This window comes from Amphiura filiformis, chromosome 19 (assembly GCF_039555335.1).
Source record: "Amphiura filiformis chromosome 19, Afil_fr2py, whole genome shotgun sequence".
NCBI classification, from domain to species: domain Eukaryota; kingdom Metazoa; phylum Echinodermata; class Ophiuroidea; order Amphilepidida; family Amphiuridae; genus Amphiura; species Amphiura filiformis.
In genome coordinates, this window is record NC_092646.1 from 341,122 (window position 1) to 355,109 (window position 13,988).

Sequence of the window (13,988 nt, forward strand, 5' to 3'; positions counted from 1 at the left end):
GGTTCAAAATAGTGCTCATTTGCAGATGATCTTATTAAAATAAGATCATCTGCAAATGAGCACTTCAAGTTATCAACCAATCAGAAATGCTGTTAGATGACCAGTAGTGTCCAGGGAGTTAATATAGATGGTGGAGTTCTGTAAAAACAGTGTTTAGCAATTGAACACATTCTTGCCTTCACTTTTAAACATAACATAATTATTAAATTCATAAACATCAATGTTAGATGGCAAAAACAGCATCCATCAATAATCTAAACATAAACACATTAATTTTACAAAAAAGCTCAGAATGTGTTTAGAAAAGTGTTCAAATGCTAATAACAATATTTTGCACCCAGTGCAAATTATCGGATTCCTGATATGTACATAATATTGTAAGTAAATAGGTGGTATAGGTGGACATATGTGACGTGTCATGTCAAAAGGAGACACTTTTGGGCAGGATCGTAAATGGAGAAATAGCCAAAAATCTGCCTGAGGTGATTTTTTCACAATTTGACTTTGTTGCGAATTTGTGATGTTATTAATGTTAAAAATATTGTCTGATAGTTTCATACAGGAATATAACTGGCATCTTGTATTTTTTGAGACATGTTTCAAGGTAATTCCTACTCTCAACATTGTCAATAATATTTTTAAAGGCCGATATCTCAATTTCCAATTTTATAATACCATAACTTACGAAAATTCTTGAAGATGTTCATCAGGACTGTTCATGGTAAACTGGTATTTGTAATTTCATACAACTAGTCCAAAAATTTCCACTTACTTGACGTTTCGGAAACTCACATTTTCCTTTATCGATGCTATTGTTGCAGTGACGATCTGTGTACAGCAGATGATTTTTGCTGCTTAGCAACCAAGCAGCAAAAATAACTTACGAACTCAATATCTTCGCTTCGGAATGTCCGATTTCATTGGGGAAAACGGCGTTGTAGAGCAAAATATCTCTATTTTTAAGGTATGTAAAAACCTCAAAATTGATAACCTGCCCAAAAGTGTCTCCTTTTGATATGACACGTCACATATATGGTAAACGATATATAGTGGGAGTATGTTATACTTGGTTTTAGGTTCAAATTCATCTTGACAGACAAAATATTCGAATTCAGCATCCTCAAAGTAAGTGCCAAATGCCTCTGAAGCCACGTTTTCTCTCAAATTTAAATTTTGTAAAACAAAAAATTGTAAATATGGTTACTCAGCAACAGCACCTATGATAATGGTAATATGTGTAAATTACTATAGTATAGAGTATATAGGTTTTGAGAAATTTTTATAAAAGACTTTAATATTCATGTTTGATGTTAACGTACCAGTAAATATTTACGCCAAAACTTCTATTTACTTATCCTATACACAATACTTTTTAGTTTTTGTTTTGCTTTTGTTTTCATTTCAGCATTCGGCCTTTTCATTTAAAAATGATATGTTTGTTTCTTGTAAAAAACAAAATGCGAGATGCTTTTATATCAATTTTTTTTTATTTAAACGCTAAATACAAATTGTTTAATACATACGCTTGTCGCTTGGATATAATAATTGTACATGTGACTTTTTCTGTAAAATATAATTGTGATAAAGTAGTAAAACACAAGCACCAATGCAATCGTCGATGTCATTATTGTTTTATACAGCCTACTTTTCTTCTTGTGAACAAAATGTATTCTTCAATACGAAAGGTCAACATTTTAAAAAAAGGTTCGCTTGTCCTATTTATTGTAGACCATTTTAATTTATCATCCCTCTAATCAAATGGTCTATGCTCTAATCTCTCTGACCATGCATGGAAGTAATTATTATGGAAGTAATGTCTATTATAGACATTACCCGGGGGGGGGGGCACATCAAAAATATTTGGTGGGTATGCTCCCCCGGAATTTTGAGGTGGTGGGTCTTTGGGAGCTGACGGCGTACCGGTAAAAGGGGGTCTTTCGGAGCTGCGAACCAGGCTGTGAACAAGTAAAATGGGGTCTTTTGGAGCTGCGAAAAGTCAAAATCAAGGGTCTTTCTTGGCTTTTTGGTTGAAAATCGCCTGAAAAAATAAAATTGTAAATATGGTTACTCAGCAACAGCACCTATGATAATGGTAATATGTGTAAATTACTATAGTATAGAGTATATAGGTTTTGAGAAATTTTATAAAAGACTTTAATATTCATGTTTGATGTTAACGTACCAGTAAATATTTACGCCAAAACTTCTATTTACTTTTCCTATACACAATACTTTTTTAGTTTTTGTTTTGCTTTTGTTTTCATTTCAGCATTCGGCCTTTTCATTTAAAAATGATATGTTTGTTTCTTGTAAAAAACAAAATGCGAGATGCTTTTATATCAATTTTTTTTATTTAAACGCTAAATACAAATTGTTTAATACATACGCTTGTCGCTTGGATATAATAATTGTACATGTGACTTTTTCTGTAAAATATAATTGTGATAAAGTAGTAAAACACAAGCACCAATGCAATCGTCGATGTCATTATTGTTTTATACAGCCTACTTTTCTTCTTGTGAACAAAATGTATTCTTCAATACGAAAGGTTAAAATTTTAAAAAAAGGTTCGCTTGTCCTATTTATTGTAGACCATTTTAATTTATCATCCCTCTAATCAAATGGTCTATGCTCTAATCTCTCTGACCATGCATGGAAGTAATTATTATGGAAGTAATGTCTATTATAGACATTACTTCCATGCGCTGACCATGGAAACGCCACCTAGCCCTATCCTGTTCTGATCCAACAGCTATAAATCTTCAATCAACCAGGCCTGTCTTCAACTGCACCTGAGAACCACGCCACCCATGAAAAATGCCAGATCACTCCCTTTTTTAAACATCATACCCGATTACCCTCATTTTTTAGGTGCTGTTATACCCAATGATTGACCCTCCTTTTTTTTGGTCGCGGCTACCCAACGACCCCCTTTTTCTAGAACTGCATCATCAAAATGCCACAAAATATTGCGGAAACTTTCAAATTCTCTTATTTTAGCATTTTGTATTGGAAATTTGACAAATTTGGAATAAGAAATCGAATTTGGCTCCATTTTTTTTCAAAAATGTTCTACCCAATCCCGCCAATGACCCCTTTTTCGACCCGATGATGTCTTTTTGTGAAAAAAATATGTTCTTCAATACGAAAGGTCAAATTTTTTCAAAAAGGTTCGCTAGTGTTATTTAGACCATTATCATCCCTCTAATCCCTGACCATGGAAACGCCACCTAGCCCTATCCTGTTCTGATCCAACAGCTATAAATCTTCAACCAACCAGGCCTGTCTTCAACTGCACCTGAGAACAACGCCACCCATGAAAATGCCCTTTTCTATAGACGAATCCAATTTCTCGCATTCCTACACCTCAATGGCAGCTATAGCTGGGTCCCCGTCGGCTCCATCTCTGCACCTAAAATGTGAAATGATGCGGCCTTGGAGGGTATTTTAAACTGCATTCTATCCGTGTTACACGTAGACAAAAGACTGATGACACAAAAGAAATCTAACATCGAATTTTAAGCGGCTTTAATCCACCCAGTTGGGCAGTCACAACACCAGTTTGGTGCTGCGGGGACCCAATAATGGCCGACCAAATCCTGCCCATGACTAGGCTCGTTGGATTCGATATTCGTCTATATGATGAGCAGAGCGGTCACGGAGGATTTTCCGGGCCGGGGTATTCGCTGTCGTAGTGCACGTTATATAATATGGCCGTTGCTAAGTCAACTGGATCACGCTTTCTTTGTTACGAACCACTGATCGAAATGATCACAATACCAAGGGTCTTTTTATCTTTTCGGTTTCTGTAAGTCTATTGTTCAGATACGAAAACGCAAGTGATTCAGTAAGTTTACTGTAATCTGACTTCATTGTTAACTTTGAAGTACCAATCAGCTTATTTCAATAGAAGCAGATGCCTATGTCAATAAAAGCGGGAGAGACAAGTTGTTTTTTTGTAAAAACGTTGAAAATAAGCCCTTAAATCACAAAGGTCCGCTTATGAGCCTGTCGCGCCCCAATGCACTTGTGCAGGGCCACAGTGTCGCACTTCCCTCGTATCAATGTTTATCTCCCTATTTTGCTTCCTCCTGCCCCCCCCATGATCAGGCTCCCCACTCCCTCCCGGTCACTACTCTCTCCTCTGGAGCTTTCTCTTTCTAGTCTTTCCGTCTATCCCTCTCCTCTCGTCCCCCCCTTCAGTCTCAAGTATCTCCCTCACTCCCCCTCCCTTGCGAAATTTATCAGTATGATCCATGACTGAAAATAAGTTCTTCATAAATAAACATTTAAAATAAACCCGAGTCTTGCATATAGGCCCAACCAATTATCAGATTAGCTTGCCATTGGTACGAATGAATAGAATACATTATCTTTGCTCCAATGCAATTCTTTTGTATTGCATTTCAATATAAAACATGATTACCAAATCACCACTTGTACGCGCCTTGACTATTTTAGACGCTCGTTTCATCGCCAATATGAAAGACTTTTGCTTATAACTTGGCAACATGGTTAGTATATATTTCAATGCAAGACAATTTTTACGAGCCACTTACGTCTAGGCGTAAGTCCATATACACCAAACACAAGTCAATTGAAGCCGTACAATTTACCGCGAATTTAGGACCGTAAAATTTAGACTCTTCTTTTGTCTAGATTAGCACCCAACCGCACATCTCAAGGTTTTATGTAAAAATCAATATAACTTACCAAAACGAAAACTGAAATTCACGAGCTTCAAATTTTCAGTAACTAACAAAAGGCTAGAATAAAAGATTGGTCACACCTGGGAGACTACCACTTCAGAATAACAATGACTTACAAAAACTATTACGGATACGGAAACAGAAACTGAAAAGATAAAACGACGGAAAGCCTATGGCATATCAAAATTCGAAACAGGTGTATGGGCCCAGGCTTGGAGCAGTAACCAATGGTACGTTACTAACGTGCACTACGACAGCGAATACCCGATGACTCCCTTTTTAAAAAATCATACCCGATGACCCCCCTTTTTTAGGTGCTGCTACCCAATGACCCTCCTTTCTTTTGGTCGCGACTACCCAATGACCTCCTTTTTTCTAGAAGTTGAACTGCATCATCAAAATGCCACAAAATAATACAGAAACTTTCAAATTCTCTTTAATAGCAAATTTGTATTGGAAATTTGGAAAATTTGAAATAAAAAATAGAATTTTGCAAAATGTTCTACCCGATGACCCCTTTTTTGTAATGTAGGCCTAATACCCAATGACCCCTTTAAAAAAATGTTATACCCAATGACCCCCTTTTTCATTTTGTTTGTACCCAATGACCCCCCTTTTTAAAAAAAATAACGTTTTGTACGTACCCGATAGGCCCCTACTTCGCAACGCCGCGCCGGTAGGCACATGTATACCCGTAACTTCTAAGTTAAATGTTGAGTGCCCACCCCGGGGATTGTTTATGCATGAGCGCAAAGTCTTTTTCTCTGCCAGTGGGCAGAGCTAGTCCTTCAAGAATGACCTCGGCTATGTTTGTTGGGGGGGCCCGGCGGAGCCGAGCAACGAGGCCGAAGGCCTTTGCCTCGATATATAGTTTTAAACTTCTCAAGCCGAGAGTCATTCTTGAAGGACTAGGCAGAGCGAGCGGTCACTGTGTTGTGTTTTATGCATGGAAATGGTATGACTATGAGTTGTTTATCAAAAGGGAGTGCAAAAGCCGTGCTAACGCTAGTCCGAAAGTTGGCTCATAAAGTTCACCCTAACCAGACAGATAAACCTAACTGCTTTCGGGGAGTTTCTCGATATAGGCCCTAATAGTTTTTAAACTTCTGTCAGCCGAGAGTCATTCTTGAAGGAGTAACCCTAACCCAACTAGGACTCACTAAAGCTCACTATTAAACCGCTCTGCGTGCATGGATTCCACGGGACTTGATGACGCAATCAGACCAAGTCATATATACCCAGGGAATCGTTGGCCGGGCCAACGTCACCTGTGTAGCTACATGCTGGGGATCTTCTGCGTGGCATGCGAGGGGTCCGGGTTCGAATCCCGGGGGTGCCAAGTGATTATCTTCTTCATCTTCTCTCCTTTTTCGTTCCTTCTTTCCCTTCCGATAGCACAAAAACCACGGGTGGTCCGGGTAGGGTTTGCATGTTTTCCCTATATGCCTTCTTAATACAACTTTAACGTACCGACACAAAAAACACCATGGAATCTATATCCAAACATTTAAAGAGGCACGTTACACGCCTTCATTGAAATAATTCTCGAGTAAGTTTTTTTTGGAGTTCTTCCTGCGTAGGTATCCTACGTGAATCATAGGAAGAGCTATCATGCACCAACAAAAGTAGAGTAATGGGGGTGAACATGGTTTTATATAAGCAGATTATTGTTATTATTTTACCTAAAAACTGCACATTTAAATTAGCTATTTCTTGAAAACAAAATGGAGTAGAAACTTCATTATTTGGTGTTCAAAACACATGTCACAAGGATATTTGAAACATGTATTAAAACAAAATCATCGTTTAATTCAATACTAAAAAAGAGCCTCGGGGCCCACGAGTATTCGCTACTTGCAAAGTTCCGCCATTATGCACTATGTGTGGGGAGAGCCTCGAACTGGCAGCATACATGAATGGGAATTGAACTAGTCATAACGTTCTGTGTAAGGTTACATAATTCTTCCTTTCATGTATGCTGCCAGTTCGAGGCTCTCCCGCACATAGTGCATAATGGCGGAACCGTGCAAGAAGCGAATAGGCCTTTTTAACATTTCTTTTTCTTTCTGGAAGTTAAAACTCCCGCTAAAATATCAAAATGTTACAAAAATTTGATGATTTATAAGGTAAATTTTGGCCTCAAAAGCGCAAAAAAGTATAGGGTGGCCCAAACATTCCTTTACCATCATCCTTCCCCCCCCCCCTCGGGAAAATAAAACGCTTCATGATATCAACACCTTTTCCTAATTTCATGTTGGTGTTTCTATCGCTGCTGAAGTTCAAGATTGTAACAGAGCAGCTTTTCATCATTGCATCACAATAGACCATTTATATAGGAAAAACACACCATACCATGAGTAAAATGAAATTATTTACTTTAATAAATTATGATAATGACTTTTCCTTGATCTCAAATGAAATTGCTTTAGCCTTTAAATATACATGGTAAATGCAGCTCAACTTTGAAGTGTATGCATCATTGTGGTGTGTTTTTTGTGGGATTTTTTAAAACCTTTTAGTTTTTCCTACCTCTCCCTCTTAATACATAATGTGGTGCATGGTGTCAAAAATAGCTCTACGATGACCTTGACTGGGGTGTATGCGCGGACTAAAGCGGTGCGGGGCGCGGGGCTGCGTTGCGGTGCGGTACCTAAAAACAATTTCTCATCGGATATAGGCCTAACCCGATAGCGAGCTGTCGCGGCTTCGCCAGTCCCCTAGTACAAGGAACTTATACGATGTCCTCATTCACAAACGAGCGGTCCGAATTTTGAGCCATACAAGTTTAGGCCTACGTGGTGAACTAGCCAGTCCCCCCTCGGCAAGGATCGCTAGTCGACAGAGACTAGGTCATACACCCGTTAAACAGTTTTTTTTTTTCGTGGCCTAAACCCACTTTTGCTCGAGGAGCAGTTCTTCTGGGGTGACGGTTATCAAATTAATCAGTGACAAGGTTATCTCTGAATTTGAGTAGTCTTTGACAGAGACAAGGTGACGTCGTACCCGTTAAATGCGTTCATCAAAAATCGACTATGGCACGTATCTTAAACAGTAGGCCTAGGGCCTACTTTTAATGTCAAATGCCATCCCAAATAGGCCCCTATGTCGGTGACTGGAGTCAATTTTTTAATGGCCTCCCTATCGCGGGCAAAATGTTTTTACAACACCCCCCCACATCTTGATTTGAAAATTTTTATGACCCCTCCCTTCCACCTACACAGACTCAAGACAAATTATTCATCGCGGAGAAAGTGCGCGGGGCCTCGTGTTTAAATTTTTATCATAAGCATGGTAAGTGTAAAGAATAACAGAGCGCATAAAATAGGCCAATATAAAAATAGATTACATGTATACGCACATTTTGATTGTGAAGTTGAAGAATGCGCCGAACATTTTCAGTCACCAGCAATTTAAGTCAATATACGCCCATATTTTGGGTGTTAACAAGTTATAAGGCCCTTCGCACTTGATTATTAGTTTCCTGTTGAAGATTTTGAAAAAGGGGCGAGGTGACTTTTAATTATTAATTATCTTTTATTTTCTTTATCTGGTTTGAACTATTACAAGCAACTATTGACTTGTTTTGACTAGAGCGGGCATTTAATTATTTCACAACAATATGTGATTTTATAAATAAGTGAAGGTGGAGTTGTACTCTTTGTTCATTCATCATTATTGTTGATATTATTAAAGTCAGAAAATGGCAAGTAGAAGTAGTTGAAAGTTATTTTAAAGAAGAAAATTAGAAATAAAAATAAAATAATTAATTATTTTGAGATTTTCAATTTTGGACGCGGGCGGTAAACAGGAAACTAATAATCAAATGCGAAGGGCCTAACCCCCTATTTTTGGTTTAAAATTCTATGACCCCCTACCCCCGTCTATTTAGGATCCCCTTCCGAAGAAAATGCCAGCCTCCTACCCCCCCAAAAGATGTTTGAATCACGAACAAACAATATATCCCCGCATAAATCCGCCAATATAACTTTATTTTAGCGACAAAAAAAACAAAAAAAACACCATGGAATTTACATCCAAATATTTAGACATAAACATTACACGCACTGAAAACGATCGTACATGTAAAAAATTACTCTTTTTTTGAAGTTCTTCCTACGTAGGTATCCTACGTGAATCATAGGAAGAGCAGTATAAACGAACACAAGCAGAGCACACACAAATGGGTGTATTAATATACGCCGCCGATGATAGTAGGCCCTACTATGAGAAATAATTGGGAACCGTTCACAAACACTTGTTATGGGGGGGGGGGCTGATGCTAAAAGAAGGGGGTTAAAAGTTTTGACCCTCCTTGGGGTTAGGCCTACACATAATACTTGTACCAGATATGCTCAGTTCCCCTTGTTGTTTGCCCCCTAACCCCATATTTTTCGTCGTGTTTCCCCCAAAGATCCTCCTTTTCCTCCAAAGAACCCCTAAATTCGCCACATTTTCTTGTTCCCTTGTCGTGGTAATTTCTGTTACATGTCCCAAATCCTTATAAAATCTTCGAGTACGAGACCTCATCTTTGAAGATCTTGTATCGAAGCAGGGAACTTCTATTATTATCGGGAATTGCCTGTCACACATGATCGCACACAAGGTCGTAGGCAATTGGTCGGACCTCATCTGCCCAGAACATATTGACCCAGGTCAGCATACCGCCATATCCTTCCCGACATGCTTAGTAGCCAAGTCCGTAGAAGAGTGGATCCACACACTATGTACACAAATATATACATTTGGCCACATTTTATTATACGATTAATACGAATTTATTAAACATGGTAACAAATATTCTCTAGCAAATTGGTTATAGATGGAACTGGTAGGCATATGTGACTCCTCGCCACAACTGAGCCCGGATGTCGCCAGTGCCACTATTGAGATATGCTCCATCGAACTTAACAATAAACAATAGGAAAGAAAGGATTTATTGACTGTTTTATTGATTTTTCACTACTTAAATGTCAAGTACTATAGACATGATATACATCATTTTAAAGCTAATTTCAAGCAGAATATTTTGGTTGAATATCTCAAAAATGATGATTGGCGACATCCGGGCTCAGTTGTGGCGAGGAGTCACATATTATAAATTCGGGATATTAAATATCTTCCTGACCAGCCAGATCTGCGCATGGTCAAAGATGCAAACTGGCTTAGTCTCCACATCAGACAGTTTGGTTCCGCCCCTCCACAGGGAGCGTAACCTGTGTAGGAGACTCGGTCGGACCTGGTCGGACCTCATCTCTCCCCATCGATTGTGACCTATATAATAATCCCCGACATTGCTCTTATGAACTCACATCCGCCTGATCGAAGGTCCCCTATCTTTTTGCATACGCCCGAGAAAGACCACCCTAACCCACTCGATCCACCTGATCCGTTAACCCCATTAGTGGTCTGCTTGTGTTTGTGTATTATTGCTCTTCCTATGATTCACGTAGGATTCCTACGTAGGAAGAACTCCAAAAAATCAGAAAATTTTATGCAGTACCGGTAAGTACTACCACAGAGCATACCTTGAGAGGACACTTGGCTCATTTGCATGGCAGTCGGACTCTCCATTGTATTTGTTCATTTGTGTATGGAGAGCAATGGCGACCCTTCATTGTATTTGTTCATTTGTGTATGGAGAGCCATTCTTGGAGCCCATGGGACTCAGGCTAGGTCCTCAGGTAGAGTCAGACGCTGTACATACTAGAAACGCATATTCTTAATTCCGCGTTTATTCAATGTTAGCATTAAATTTGTATTGCCCGGCAACGCGCGCAATGGAAAAACCTGAATTTGTTACATAAAAAGAAGTGAAAATTAAAAAAAGTCGGGTTCCACCTGAGTACATATTAAATGGGTGTAGAAGTTGTTCTGAAAATATTAATTAATTTAGACAAACATACGGGATATAATGAACCTTTGACATGACGCCATGATGACATGATTTTATTAGTCGTTTTATATCACCTATACCGTGTGTCATAATACCAATATTTTGTAATTTTATAAGAGAACTAATATTTTGCATCATAAATGCGCAGTCCATATGTACAAACGAATACTAATCTTCAAGATATTAAGCTTTAGAAGACTTCAAAATAACATGTCACTAAGCAGGTCATAGGTGCTGGCCTTGTCCTATTGTACTTGTTCATTTGTGTATGGAGAGCTCACTGACCTGTATAGAGGTCAATGGGAGCTAGAGCTTCTTTACGGGGCACTATCGGTTTCAGGGCGTAGTTCATTGAACTCAACGGGTTGTTATTTGAAGTGCTTTTATGTTATTGCAAAACGGATCGTGGCGAAAGCTAATAAATAATTCATACCAGGGTTTAATTGATCTGGGATGCGGACATTTCATTATTCGCAAACCACCGGGATTCGATATAGGTTTGCGTTGTAAAATGAAAATGTGAATAAGAGTGTCATCCCCCTGGTACTACCTGCCATAAAGGAGTGTAACGTACGACGTTAAATGTTTGGATATAAATTCCATGGTGTTTAAAAAAAAAGTCTCTAGCTTTTGGGGGATCTGGAATGAGCGTTTCGACAGTATTTTTTGTGGGACATGACAGCACATCGGACATATCGAATTGCATTCTGAATACGAATAATGTCTTTCTGATATCAAATAATTTTCATTTTTTGAAATTCACGATATAATACAAATTTTATGACAAATTATAAAAAATTGATATTTTTCACATTTTTGATATATAGGTCTAACAGTCCTCGAATATTCTTAAAGTTTACCGGTATGTAGCTTGGAGGAAAAGCCGACGATCAATTGAAAATTTTGAGCTTTCATATTGAAGATATGGATTTTTTTCCCAAAAAGACCTATTTTTGTGTGTGTGTTTTTTGGGAAAAAAATCCATATCTTCAATACGAAAGGTTACCGGTTTTTCATCCCACCTAAATACACTTTAAGTATAAATCATCAGATTTATAAAGTTTACTTCGAGTAGGCCTACTGTTAAATATCAAAAATATCAATTTTTAATCATTTGCCATAAAATGTGTATTACATTGTGAATTTCAAAAAATTATTTGATATCAGAAGGATATTCTTCGTATTCAGAATGCAATTCGAAATGTCTGATGTGCTCTAATATCCCACAATAGATACTGTCCAAACGTTCATACCCCGTCCTATAAGTTATTACGCCTCGAGCCAGTGTAGCCTCGAGCAAAAGCGTGAGTTTAGGCCACGAAAAAAAAAACCCTGTTTAACGGCACGGCCAAGATTTTGCGCTTTATTATTATTTATTTTTTCACTTTTACTGAAATCATGTAAAATCCGCCGTTTTAGGGCCTGATGCAAAGGGGAGGAGGCTTAAAAGTTTGACCGGGGGGGGGGGGGGGGAAAATTGAATTAACTAGGGATCTATCGGTGTAGACATTTTAAAAAAGGGGGTCATTCGGTGTTGGCAATGTCAAACAAAAATGGGGTGATTTTGTATGGGAGCGCCCAAAATTTCACATCATTGACAATCAAAAATAGATTCAGTACAAATAGACAAAACTCATTATTTTGCTCAAAATGTCCGCTAAAGCACGCTGAAATTCCAATTTTGAGGACTAATTGTTCAAGAAAGGGGATCATTCAGTGTAGGCTATTGAAAAAAAAATGGGGTCATTGGGTGTAGGTAGGATTTGCCAAAATTACCGGGGTCTTTTCATGGGCACATTACGTATGTCAATATAATGGGAGTGCTCGGTTCTTTTGGGGACCCGACTTTTTAAAGAATTTGGTCTATTTTGGACAGATGTAACAGAAATTTCCACAAGGGTCTTGGCCGCAAACATTTTAATACAGCTGAGGAACAAGAAAAATATGGTAAATTCAGGGATTCTTTGGTTGTGAAAACACGACAAAAATATGGGTTCATGGGAGGAAAAATGAGACCATGGGGGAAAACACGGCAAAATACCTATGGAGTCCTTGGGGCAAAAATGGGGTCTTTGGAACTGAGCATAAAGTGCGGTTCAATGATTATGTGGTGGGTGGGGAGGGGGGGGGGGGGGTGTTAGCAGGTCGAAGAAGAAGAAAATGAGATCTTTTAGGATAAGGCCGTATAAAATTAATGTTTTGGTTCTCGTCCAGAGGATTTTCTTGAATTGATGAGGGAGGAGGTGTTTTTTTTTTTTTTTTTCAATGTAAAATTAGCATTGTCAGTAGTTTTCGGTCTTCTCCAACAGTGCTCGAGGAAACGATGAGGCCCTTTTTTTTTTTTTTTTATTTGTTTTTTTGGGGGATAAACCCCTAGAGTACCACAAAAAGACTTGGAAGTGATGCTTGTTCTTTAATAAACTTATTTATATGTATGAAAATTTTATAAATCATTCAAAAGTCTATAATAATTGAAAAAAATAAAAATAAAAAAAAAATCTGACAAATCCCAGAAATTGAGGAGGAGGGACGAGAACCAAAATATTAATTTTACACGGCCTAAATGGGGATTTCGAAGGGGTTTGTTTCTACTAATTCTCAACATCACCCGCTTAGCCCAGACCTTAATTGAAGGTCTTTTGATAGACATGGGGTGTTCAAAAATACCGAATTGGAAATTCGGAAGTAAACAGTGGTTTAAGTGTCTAAAGGGCAACTTAATTTGCGTTGCTATATATATATTCTGTGGTGTCAAGATCTCTCATAGGTTAAAACATCTTTAATTTTAATGTTTTTCTCTTTTTATAAAGTCATTATTTTTGCTTGCGGGCGGCAGATTGAATCATATTTTAACCATTTTAAAAGCACCCAATCGATTGCATCGGTGTGTGTGTGTGTGTGTGTGGGGGGGGGGGTCGCTCATGCGATAATCGTTCTTCGCCCGTATTATCATTTATAGTGGTATGTGCCCTTAAGTTCATTAGCCAGACGATTTGCAATCTCGAATATTACTCCGCATATTTCATATTAAACTTAAAAACTCGAATTTCAAAATTTCGATTTACTAAAGTGGCCATTAATTTCGAAAAATAAAACTATAATATCATAATTACAAAAACAACCATATATCAAAGCCATTTTTGTGAAAACTTCCAATATTATATGGCACTTGATTTTGTTTAGTTACAGCTTACACTTGTTTACAGCATGTGTTGTTCGGCCCAGCAGGTTCGCATGTGTTTCAATACGGAGGAGTTTGTTTTCATTTTATCAAAACGGAAATGTGATCTTTTGAGACAGTTTTATGCATTCTTCCATTTAGTAAATACTTCTTATAGATTGTGTGTTGAGTATGGGTCTCATGGGATCGTTTTTGACCAAGAGAA